Genomic DNA, 12,451 nt, shown 5'->3' on the forward strand with positions numbered 1-12,451 from the left:
AAAAGTTATGACCAACCTACACAGCATATTAAAAAGCAGAGACATTACTTTGCCAACAAAGGTCCATCTAGTCAAGGCTATGGTTTTTCCAGTGGTCATTTATGGATGTGAGAGTTGGACTATAAAGAAAGCTGAGCACTGATGAATTAATGCTTTTGAACTGTGGTGTTGGAGAAGACTCTTGAGAGTCCCTTGGACTGCAAGGAGATCCAACCAGTCCATCCTAAAGGAAATCAGTCCTGAATATTCATTGGAAGGACTGATGCTGAAGCTGAAACTCCAATACTTTGGCCACCTGATGTGAAGAACTGACTCATCTGAAAAAAACCCTGATGCTGGGAAAGATTGATGGAGGGAAAAGGGGTCAACAGAGGATGAGATGGTTGAATGGCATCACTGACTCAATGGACATGAGTTTGAGTAAACTCCAGGAGTTGGTGATGAACAGGGAGGCCTGGCATGCTACAGTCCATGGGGTCACAAAGAGTTGAACACAACTGAGCGACTGAACTGCACTGAACTGAACTGTAGAATGAACATTTCTGCACAGGAAAGAGATCATAAATTTCACTAAAGGAAGTTCTTGAGAATCAGTTGCTTTTGTCTTATTTTTTATTACTTATTTTTTATCTTATTTTTCATTATACTGGGTATTCACTGTTACAGGCTGGCTTTCTCTAGTTGTAGCTGGAAGGGACTGCTTTCCAACTGTCATTGGATGGCTTCCCATTTCAATGGCTTCTTTTGTTTTGGAGCATAGACTCGAGGTGCACTGACATCATTGGTTGCAGCACACGGCCTCAGTCGCTGCGGCTCATGAGTTCTAGATCATGGCCTCAGTCGTTGTGGTGCTCAAGCTTAGTTGCTCCTCAGTATGTGGAATCTTCTTGGACCAGGGATCAAACACACATCCCCTGCATTGGCAGGTGGCTTCTTATCCACTAAGCCATCAGAGAAGTCCAAGAATCAGTTGCTTTAGGAAGTGAAAACTTAGAAGAAGCTCAAGCTATGGTATTTCAGAAAAACAGGGACAAAGCATACACTCAATGAAGTTGAAGATTAGGTATTTCTGATTGCCAGTATATTTATATAGGTTATTACAGTGATTCTCCCATCCCAACATCCATATCTCCTCACAAGGACAACAAAGACCTGCTGGCAAGTTTCCTCAGGGCCCCATTCATATCCCTTTCCTCAAGCTGTAGATGAAGAGGTTCAGCATGGGGATGTACCTCATGAGGTGTACCACATACGGTGTACCTCACTGAGGCAATTGCCTGCTCTGAGGCGGAAGGGGAGAACTGAGATACACTCCTAATCCTGTCCCATAGAATAAGGAAATGACTGTTAGGTGAGACCCACAGTACACAGAAAGCTTTGTACTTCCCCTCCACCGAAGAGATGTTCAATATGGAGGAAATAATCTTAGTGTTAGAGAAAAGGATCCCAGCAAGTGGAGGAATTCCCAGCAATCCAGTCACAGAATACAGCATGATGTAATTACTGAGAGCATCCAAACAGGCAGACTTGAGCACTGCAGCAAATTCACAGAAGAAGTTCAGAATTTCCATGTGCAGGGAGAACGAGAGATTCAATACCATCAGACTGTGCAAGAGGCTGACTAGGACACTGAGAGATCTAGAGACTAGAGCCAGCAGGGCACACAGGTGGGGACTCATGGTGACTGTGTAGTGCAAGGGGTGGCATATGGCCACATAGTGGTCATCGGTCATCACAGTCAGGAGGAAGTAATCCAAGTACCCAAAAACCAAGATAAAATACATCTGGATGATACAGCCTTCATAGGTGATAACTTTGCTCTGTGTCTGGATATTTGCTAGCATTTTTGGAACTACAGTGGAATTGAAACAAATATCAGAAAGAGACAGATGGGAGATGAAAAAGTACATTGGGGGTAGAGGTGGGGGTCAGAGCTGACAGTGAGGATGATGAGGTTCCCAAGCACCAGGACCAGGTACATAGACAGGAAAAGCCTGAAGAGGAGGGGCTGCTGGTCTGGATCTTCTGAGTCCCAAGAAGAGGAATTTTGAGACAACTTTTTGGTTTTCTGCATCCATGTAGCTGATCACTGTGCCAGGTAACCAACAAAGCAAAGCTAATTCAAACAAACAGGAGTCCCCAAATATAAAGAAACTTTATCCTATTAATGAACACCCCCAGAAAAATGGACATGAGTTTGAGCAAACCCTGGGAAATAGTGAAGGATAGGGAAGCCTGGCATGCTGACGTCCATGAGGTTGCAAGGAGACACGACTGAGTGACTGAACAATCAGAAAAACGAGGAAAAAACCCCACACATTTTGACTGACAATCTAATATTCCTTCCCTGAGAGCATGATAAACACCATTATCTTGTACAGATATTATTTTAGGGAAAATTTCTTCCTTTCTTCTTTTTCACAAATGAGTCGCTGCCTTCAAGACCATCAGCCTTTGTGGTGTCCAGCTCAGCTTTAGCCTATTTCAGGTGTAGCATGTCAATGGCTTGAACGTTCTTCCTTCTTTGAGGTGGAATTTTCCCCTTGGATAATTCTGCTTTTTCCAAAATTTCTGTAGTAGTCGAGCAGCTCCATGTGTGTTGATAGTGCACTTACCCCACTTTGCTCTGTGGCCCTACCCCTGACAACAACGAATTTGATCAGAAAGTGGTGTCTGGCCGAATCTGGCCATCTCAAGGATTGCCAGGTTTGTCAATATGGGAGAATCTAATTTTAAGAGCTCCAGGAATCTGAGAACAGGCAGGCAGAAAAGTTTTTGAGTAGCATCGTTTTGAGCGGGTAACCATCGCCAGCCTCTCCCTTCTGCCCTCCAAATCCAGAACTATCACTTGCCCCAAAACTCGCCTCCAAAACTATATCCTGCTATAGGCTCCGCCTTCTGCTCGCAGTTCTGGCCTCAGCCGCTTAAGCTGGGCCTGCTTCTGCCTGCAGTCCGCGTTCTGAGCTGACCTAGGGGTCCCGCCCCAACGCGACGAAAACTACCGTATCGCTGCTAACAGGGGAACTTGCCAATCAATCGAACTTGAATGGCAGCCAGCGTCCTGGAACCCCGCCTCTCTACAGCCGCGGCACTAGGCGGAAGTGGCCTCACTGGCTCGCGACAGCATTAGGCGGAAGTGGCGTCACTAGCTCGCGACAGCATTTTGGTCGGGCTGGTCTATGCCTGGTGGAAAGAAGTAGGCTAGTTGTCCTGTGTTTCACATTGTTGTGGGTGAGTCTTGCGTGGAGGCAGGGTTCTGGGATGCACCGAGGTCGTTATACAGCATGTTGGGCCTGGCTTCCTAGGGGACTCCTGAGAGAGCCCTGGCCCCTTTCGCGTCCGCGGGATCTGAGTCACCGTCGGGTGTTAAGTGCTGTGAGGGCGCGTCTGCGGGGTGTCGACATTTACTGTGCTTCCCTATTCGAAAGACTCCAATGAGTTCTTTGTGACTTTCGTCCACGAGGAAAAGAATTTCCGCTGTTCTAGTGTGCGTTGCTCCGTCCCCCACGTCCTCTGGGTGTTAAGAACCTGGCTACCCTGCCCTATTGCTCAGAGTATTGGGGAGAGTTGGTTTAAACGCCTGCTTCTTTTGTATGAAAAATAATGTTTCACCAAACAATTTGGCTTTCTCTTTGCACGTTGTTTTTGAATATTACATAGAGGTACAGATTCTTCGGATATCAAGGCTGCGCGTATTACTCTGTTTAAATGTATGTAGATTACAGAACTTGTTTTCAAAACACACACACCCCGAGAGCAGTTAACTCATCTGAAATACCTAGGGTCGTAAGATCCCACAGTCAAACTCGGGTCTCCAGGAGATACGGTGGAGGCTTTTTGATACAAGTTCAAGAATGAGAAGCCGTAAATAACTTGTTTGGATTAAATGTATATTTCCCCACGTTATGTGATTGTGTAACGCCTAGAACCTCAGTAAAATGTGACCTTCCAGTACAGTGAATGTTCGTTGTCGTAGATTCATTTAGTTTTAGTATTTTCCATGCTTATTCTCTCCTCGATTTACAAATACACCGTGGTGAGCTGTTTGAGAATAAGTTGAAAATAAGTCGCATACATGATAACTTGTCTTTTAAATACCTTCTTCTAAAGGTATGGGCATTATCCTACTAAATATAAGAATTCCATTATTTCACATAACAAAGGTAAAAATAATATTTTGAAGTATCTACTATAATAAATTAGCCTCTCCACGTGGTTCCAAAATGTGTTTTTGGTACTTTGGGGATCTAGAACACAATCAGGGCTTATGTGTGACAACTGTTAATGCCTTTTAGTCTTTTTTTTAACCAAAATCACCTGCCGTTGTCTGTTAAGTTCATTATATTGATACTTTGAGGAGTCACACATTGTTTAAAAAGTCACAGTTTTATATTTGTGGTTTTATATTCACAGTATGTTTAAGTTTTCCTTCATGTGTAGTTTCTGTTAGTTGGTAATTGGTTGAGAGCCATGGCTGGCCAACGTATTGTCTGAAGAGGCCCAGATAGTTAGTGCTTGATGTGTCACGAGCAATAAGGTATGGAATTACTCAACTCTGCCTTAGTAGCAGAATAATACTGTCGACTTAGGGAAACAAATGGGCATATCTGTGATCCAAAGAACTTTATTTACAAAAATACACCTATGACCAAAATGTGCCAACTCCTGGTATATTCTACTGGTTATTTCTTACGCATATTTTGAAGGTGATGTTGTGTACATCAAGTTGGATTCCATCAGGAAATGTAAATTTAGGACATCCCTTGGTTGTGTTGCTCAGTAGGACTACTTGTTTAAGCTAGGAATCATCAGAGTTTTCTATTTTAAAGGTAGACTTTCCTATAAAGTCCTATGTGTGGTGATATTCTGATCCTCAGAATAAATTATTTCCCAGCACCTTCCTATAATTTCTTTTAGCATCTGTTATTGTGTAAATAAACTTCTCTGTATATTGTTTCATCTTTCACACTGGAACAAAACCATATAAATATGAGGAATGTGGTAAAGCCTTCATCTTGTCTTCTTTACTTACTTTACATATCGAAGCCCATGATAGTTTTCATGTGAACACTGTGGTGACATTTTTGTTAGATCTGAGATTAGGACGCATTGAAAATCTCACATTGGAAAGAGTCCTTTTTTATGTAAGCAATGTGGAAAATACTTTAAATGTTCCTTATGCCTTCAGTGTCACAAAAATTTCACTCTGGATTAAAACCCTACTAATGTGAAAAATGTGGGAAAGCCACATTTGTTGATTGGGTTGTTTGATTTTCTTTTTTGATAGTGAGCTCCATAACCTGTCTGTATATTTTGGAGTCTAACCCTTCTGTATTGCTTTCTTACAAAATTTTTTGCTCCCAGTTGGAGGGTTGCCTTTTTATCTTCTATATAGTTTCCTTTGCTTTGAAAAATCTTTTAAGTTTAACTAGGTCCCATTCAATTTCTTAAATTTTCAGTAATTTACTAAGTAGGTCAAAAAAGATCTTATCATGACTTATGTCAAAGAGTGTTTCTCCTTTGTTTTCCTCTAAAAATTTTATAGAGTCTCGGCCTATGTTTAGGGCTTTAATCCATTTTGAGTTTATTTTTGTGTAGGGTGTTAGGAAGTGTTCTAATTTCATTCTTAAAGGACAGAAATGGTATGGACCTAACAGAAGCAGAAGATATTAAGAAGAGGTGGCAAGAATACACAGAAGAACTGTACAAAAAAGATCTTCAAGGCCCGGATAATCACGATGGCGTGATCACTCATCTAGAGCCAGACATCTTGGAATGTGAAGTCAAGTGGGCCTTAGAAAGCATCACTACGAACAAAGCTAGTGGAGGTGATGGCACTCCAGTTGAGCTTTTTCAAATCCTGAAAGATGATGCTGTGAAAGTGCTGCACTCAATATGCCAGCAAATTTGGAAAACTCAGCAGTGGCCACAGGACTGGAAAAGGTCAGTTTTCATTCCAATCCCAAAGAAAGGCAATGCCAAAGAATGCTCAAACTACCACACAATGGCACTCATCTAACATGCTAGTAAAGTAATGCTCAAAATTCTCCAAGCCAGGCTTCAGCAATACGTGAACCGTGAACTCCCTGATGTTCAAGCTGGTTTTAGAAAAGGCAGAGGACCAGAGATCAAATTGCCAACATCCGCTTGATCATGGAAAAAGCAAGAGAGTTGCAGAAAAACATCTATTTCTGCTTTATTGCCTATGCCAAAGCCTTTGACTGTGTGGATCACAATAAACTGTGGAAAATTCTGAAAGAGATGGGAATACCAGACCACCTAACCTCCCTCTTGAGAAATCTGTATGCAGGTCAGGAAGCAACAGTTCGAACTGGACATGGAACAACAGACTGGTTCCAAATAGGAAAAGGAGTACGTGAAGACTGTATATTGTCACCCTGCTTATTTAACTTCTATGCAGAGTACATCATGAGAAACGCTGGACTGGAAGAAACACAAGCTGGAATCAAGATTGCTGGGAGAAATATCAATAAGCTCAGATATGCAGATGACACCACCCTTATGGAAGAAAGTGAAGAGGAGCTGAAAAGCCTCTTGATGAAAGTGAAAGAGGAGAGTGAAAAAGTTGGCTTAAAGCTCAACATTCAGAAAACGAAGATCATGGCATCCGGTCCCATCACTTTATGGGAAATAGACGGGGAAACAGTGGAAACAGTGTCAGAATTTATTTTGGGGGGCTCCAAAATCACTGCAGATGGTGACTGCGGCCATGAAATTAAAAGACGCTTACTCTTTGGAAGAAAAGTTATGACCAACCTAGATAGTATATTCAAAAGCAGACACGTTACTTTGCCAACTAAGGTCCTTCTAGTCAAGGCTATGGTTTTTCCTGTGGTCATGTATGGATGTGAGAGTTGGACTGTGAAGAAGGCTGAGCACCGAAGAATTGATGCTTTTGAAGTGTGGTGTTGGAGAAGACTCTTGAGAGTCCCTTGGACTGCAAGGAGATCCAACCAGTCCATTCTGAAGGAGATTGGCCCTGGGATTTCTTTGGAAGGAATGATGCTAAAGCTGAAACTCCAGTACTTTGGCCACCTCATGTGAAGAGTTGACTCATTGGAAAAGACTCTGATGCTGGGAGGGATTGAGGGCAGGAGGAGAAGGGGGCAACCGAGGATGAGATGGCTGGATGGCATCATGGACTCGATGGACGTGAGTCTGAGTGAACTCCGGGAGATGGTGATGGACAGGGAGGCCTGGCGTGCTGCGATTCATGGGGTTGCAAAGAGTCAGACACGACTGAGCGACTGAACTGAACTGAACTGATCCAGATTTCTCAGCACCACTTATTGAAGAGTCTGTTTTTTATTCATCAGATATTCTTCCCTTTGTCACAGATTAGGTAACCGAAGGTGGGTGTGTTTATCTCTGGGCAAGAATACAAAGAAGAACTATACAAAAAAGGTCTTAATAACCCAGATAACCATGATGGTGTGGTCACTCATCTAGAGCCAGATATCCTGGAATGTGAGGTCAAGTGGGTCTTAGGAAGCATTACTACAAAGCTAGTGGAGGTGATGAAATTCCAGCTGAGCTGTTTAAAATTCTAAAAGATGATGCTATTAAAGATGAGGATGCTGCATTCAGTATACCAGCAAACTTAGAAAACTCAGCTGTGGCCGCAGGAATGGGAAAAGTCAGTTTTCATTCCAATCCCAAAAAAAGACAATGCAGAGAATGTTCAAACTGCAGCACAATTGCACTCATCTCACATGCTAGTAAAGTAATGCTCAAAATTCTCCAAGCTAGGCTTCAATAGTACCTGAACTGAGAACTTCCAGATGTTCAAGCTGATTGAGAAAAGGCACAGGAACCAGAGATCAAGTTGCCAACATCCATTGGATCATAGAAAAATCAGGGGGATTCAAGGAAAACATCTACTTCTGCTTTATTGACTACGCGAAAGCGTTTGCCTGTGTAGGTCCCAACAAACTGTGAAAAGTTCTTAAAGAGATGGGAATACCTTACCTGCCTCCTGAGAAATCTGTATGCAAGTCAAGAAGCAACAGTTAGAACCGGACATGGAATAACAGACTGGTTCCAAATTGGGAAAAGGCTGTATATTGTCACCTTGCTTATTTAACTTATATGCAGAGTACTTCATGTGAAATGCTGGACTGGATGAAGCTCAAGCTGGAATCAAGATTGCTGGAAGAAATATCAATAATCTCAGATATGCAGATGACACCACCCTTATGGCAGAAAGTGAAGAGAAACTAAAGAGCCTGTTAATGAAAGTGGAAAAGGAGTGTGAAGAAGCTTGCTTAAAACTCAACATTCAGAAAACAAAGATCATGGCATCCGGTCCCATCATTTCATGGCAAATAGATGGGGAAACAGTGACAGACTTTATTTTCTTGGGCTCCAAAATCACTGTAGATGTGACTGCAGCCGTGAAATTAAAAGACACTTGCTCCTTGGAAGAAAAGCTATGACCAACCTAGACAGCATATTAAAAAGCAGACTTTACTGACAAAAGTCCGTGTCATCAAAGCTATGATTTTTCCAGTAGTCATTATGGAGGGATGTGAGAGCTAGACCATAAGGAAAGCTGAGCACTGAAGAATTGATGCTTTTGAACTGTGGTGTTGGTGAAGACTCTTGAGAGTCCCTTGGACAGCAAGGAGATCAAACCAGTCGATCCTAAAGGAAATCAACACTGAATATTCATTGGAAGGACTGATGCTGAAGCTCCCATACTTTGACCACCTGATGCAAAGAACTGACTCAGTGGAAAAGACCTTGATGCTGGGAAAGATTGAAGGCAAGAGGATAAGGGTTCGACAGAGGATGAGGTGGTTGGATAGCATCACTGACTCGATAGACATGAGTTTGAGCAAGCTCCAAGAGTTGGTGCTGGACAGGGAGGCCTGGCATGCTGCAATCCATGAGGTCACAAACAGTTGGGCAGGACTGAGCAACTGGACTGAACTGTCCACGAAACATTAATCTAAGAAGTTTTTGGAATTGTATTTGAGCCATATTGGAGGATTAGCCCTGGAAGAACATCACAGAAAGCCTATGTTTAGTGTGTATTTGTGTGTTTATTTATTTATTTGGGGCTTCTCTGGTAACTCAGTAGTAAAAAATCCTCCAAGGCAGGAGACTGGGTTCAATCCCTGGGTCGGGAAGATCCCCTGGAAAAGGAATTGGCAACTCATTCCAGGAGTCTTGGTTGGAGAATCCCATAAACAGAGGAGCCTGGTGGGCTACAGTCCATGGCGCTGCAAGTGTCAGACATGACTTAGCCACTAAACTACCACCATCATTTATTTATGTATATTTTTGTCCCCACCATGGTGTATGTGGGATATTATCTCCCGGAGGCATGCACGATCTTATTACCCCAACAGGAATTGAACCCCTGACCTCTGCAGTGGAAGCTTCCCCATGCTTCCCTATCTGTTTGAGTTTGCTCAAACTTGCGTCCATTGAGTCAGTTATACCATCCAACCATCTCATCCTCTGTTGTCCCCTTCTCTTGCCCTCAATCTTTCCCAGCATCAGAATCTTTTCCAGTGACTCTGAATAATATTTCATTTTTGAGTCTTTTCCTTCCATTCATGTGTTGATGGACACTTAGGTTGCTTCCATAACTTTCCTGCTGTAAATAACGTTGCTATGAACATTGGGGTGCATGTATATTTTTAAATTACTGTTTTCGTTTTCTTTGGATATACACCCAAAGAAATGGAATTGCTAGATCATGGTGTAGTTTCTTGAGGAATCCCCATACTATTTTCCATAGTGGCTGCACCAATTTACATTCCCACCAGCAGAATACCAGTGTTCCCCTTTCTTCACAGTCTGGCCAAATTTGTTATTTGTGACCTTTTTGATGACCATTCTGCGTGAAGAGATAGCTCACTGCAGTTTTGATTTGCATTTCTCTAAGGATAAGGGACCTTGAGAATCATCTCATGAACCTGTTGGCCATCTGTGTGTGTTCCTTGGAAAAATGTCTTCAAGTCTTCTGTTCATTTTTTTAATAGGATTATTTGGGTTTTTTTTTAATCTTAAGTTGTATGAGCTATTTACATATTTTGTACTTTAATCTATTATTGGTCATATCATTTGCAGATATTTTCTGCCATTCAGTAGATGGTCTTTACTTTTTTTTTTCTTTACATTTTTTGATTGTTTATTTTGCTTTACAAAAGCTTTTACATGTACTTCAATTCCATTTGTTTATCTTTGCCTCTGTTGTCTTTGCCTTAGGAGACAGAGCCAAAAGCATCCTGCTAATATGTATGTCAAAGAGCGTTCTGTGTATATTTTCTTCTAGGAGTTTTATGGTTTCTGGTGGTAGTTTAGTCACTATGTCGTGTCTGACTCTTGTGACCCCATAGACTGTAGCCTGCCAGGCTCCTCTGTTCATGGAATTCTCCAGGCAAGAACACTGGAGTGGGTTGCCATTTCCTTATCCAGATTATCTTCCCAACGCAGAAATCAAACCCAGGTCTCCTGCCTTGCAGGCAGATTCTTTACTGACTGAGCTACAAGGGAAGCCCAAGTTTCTAGTCTTGTATTTAGGTCTTTAATCCGTTTTAAGCTTTTTTTCATACATGGTATGTGAAAATATTCCAATTTTATTCTTTTACATGAGCTGTCCAGTGTTTTCAGCACCATTTGTTAGCCATACTGTCTTTTCTACATTGTGTATTTTTGACTGCATTGTAGGAGATTAGTTGACTCTAAGTGTGTGTGTTTATTTTTTGGCTCTTTATACTATTCCATTCATATATGAGTCTGTTTTTGTATCAGTTTTATATGGTTTTCATTGCTGTAGCTTTGTAGTGTAGTGTAGAACCTGCCTACCAGTGAGGGAGACATCAAAGACACAGGTTCGCTTCCAGGGTTGGGAAGATCCCCTGGGAAAGGAAATGGCAACCCGCTCCAATATTCTTGCCTGGGATATCCCATGGACAGAGGAGCCCATGGGGTCGCAGAGTTGAACACTACTGTGCACAGACACACAAACAAACTTGTGTAGTTTGAAGTCAATGACTGTGATACCCCCTAGCTTTGTTCTTTGTTGTCTATACTGCCTTGGCTCTTCAGAGTAATTTAAAATAATTTAAGAATTTTTTTTTCTAGTTCTGAAAAATATCATGAGTACTTTCCTACGGGTTACATTAAATTTCTGGTTGCTTTGGGTAGTATGGAATTTTAACTGTATTGATTCTTTCAGTCCATGAGCACAGGATATCTTTCCACTTCTTTGTAATATCATCTTCAATTTCCTACACTGTTATATAGTTTTCAGGGTATAGGTCTTTTTTTTGGTTAAATTTATTTCTAGTAACTGAATTCTTTTTTTCAAAGGAACTTCTTTTTTCTGCTTTCTTTCTCTGGTAATTCATTATTATGGTATAGAAAAGAAACATTTCTTTATATTAATCCTGTATACTGCCACTTTACTGAATTCATTTATTAGTTCTAATAGTTTTTTGATGGTGACTTTAGGGTTTTTTTTATATATAGTACCATGTAATCTTCAAAGAGTGGCAATTGTACTTCTTCCTTTCCAATCTGGATGCCTTTGTTTCTTTCTCTCATCTGATAGCTGTGGCTGGGACATCCAATACTGCATTAAAGAGAAGGGATGAGAGTGGGCATTCTTGTCTTACTTCTGATTTTAAATGAAAAACTTTCTGTATTCCATTGAGTTTGATGTTAGCTGGGGCTTGTCATAAATGGCCTTCATTATGTTGAGATGTGTACCCTCTATACCAACTTTGATGAGAGTCTTAGTCTGAATAGATGGTGAATTTATTCAGTGTTTTTCCTGCATTAATTGAAATTATCTGTGATTTTTAGTATCCTTTTATTAATGTAGTATATGACATTGCTTGATGATCAGATTTGGAACCATTCTTTCATCCCTGGAATAAATCTCACTTGATCATTGTGAATAATCCATTTTGTAGACTGTTGAATTCTATTTGCTAATATTTTGCAGGGAATTTTTGTATCTCTATACATACGAAATATTGGCCTATAATCTTTTTTTTTTTAATATACTGCCCCTTTCAGGTTTTAGCATCAGGGTAATCATGGTCTCATAGAAAGAATTTGGGAGTATTTCCACCTCTTTGGTTTTTGGGAATAGACATTAAGGGACTTCCCTGGTGGGCCAGTGTTTAAGACTATTTCAGTGCAGAGGGCACTGATTCAATCCCTGGTGGTCAGAGAACTGGGATCCCATATGCTGTGTGGCAAGAGCTTATGTATTCAGCCTTCTTTATATGTGGGATAGAATTCTCCTGTGCAGCTGCCTTGCCTGGACTTTTAATTTGGGAGAATTTTGATTGCTGATTCAGTTTCAACATTAGTAATCAGTCTACTTAGATTATCCATGGATTCCTATTCAGTTTTCAAAGGTTTTGTAATTCTAGATACATATTTCTTCTAGTTGTTCAATTTATTG

At 41.2% G+C, this 12,451-nt stretch overlaps 1 protein-coding gene and 1 pseudogene across 7 annotated transcripts in view; one reads left to right on the forward strand and one right to left on the reverse strand.

The window, feature by feature from the left end:
* Positions 1-1,133: 1,133 nt before the first annotated feature.
* Positions 1,134-2,567, reverse strand: LOC138440658 (olfactory receptor 7G3-like; annotated as a pseudogene).
* Positions 2,568-3,125: 558 nt separating this feature from the next.
* LOC138440901 (zinc finger protein 569-like) overlaps positions 3,126-12,451 on the forward strand; it is a 71,595-nt gene continuing 62,269 nt past the window's right edge. For 6 of the 7 annotated variants that reach the window (XM_069590982.1, XM_069590983.1, XM_069590981.1 and 3 more), the window contains exon 1: positions 3,126-3,231. The gene's annotated coding sequence lies outside the window, so the exon portion shown is untranslated. The remainder of the gene's footprint in view (positions 3,232-12,451) is intronic. The other variant, XM_069590978.1, reaches the window with a different exon arrangement.

This window comes from Ovis canadensis, chromosome 5 (genome assembly GCF_042477335.2).
Source record: "Ovis canadensis isolate MfBH-ARS-UI-01 breed Bighorn chromosome 5, ARS-UI_OviCan_v2, whole genome shotgun sequence".
In the NCBI taxonomy this organism is placed as follows: domain Eukaryota; kingdom Metazoa; phylum Chordata; class Mammalia; order Artiodactyla; family Bovidae; genus Ovis; species Ovis canadensis.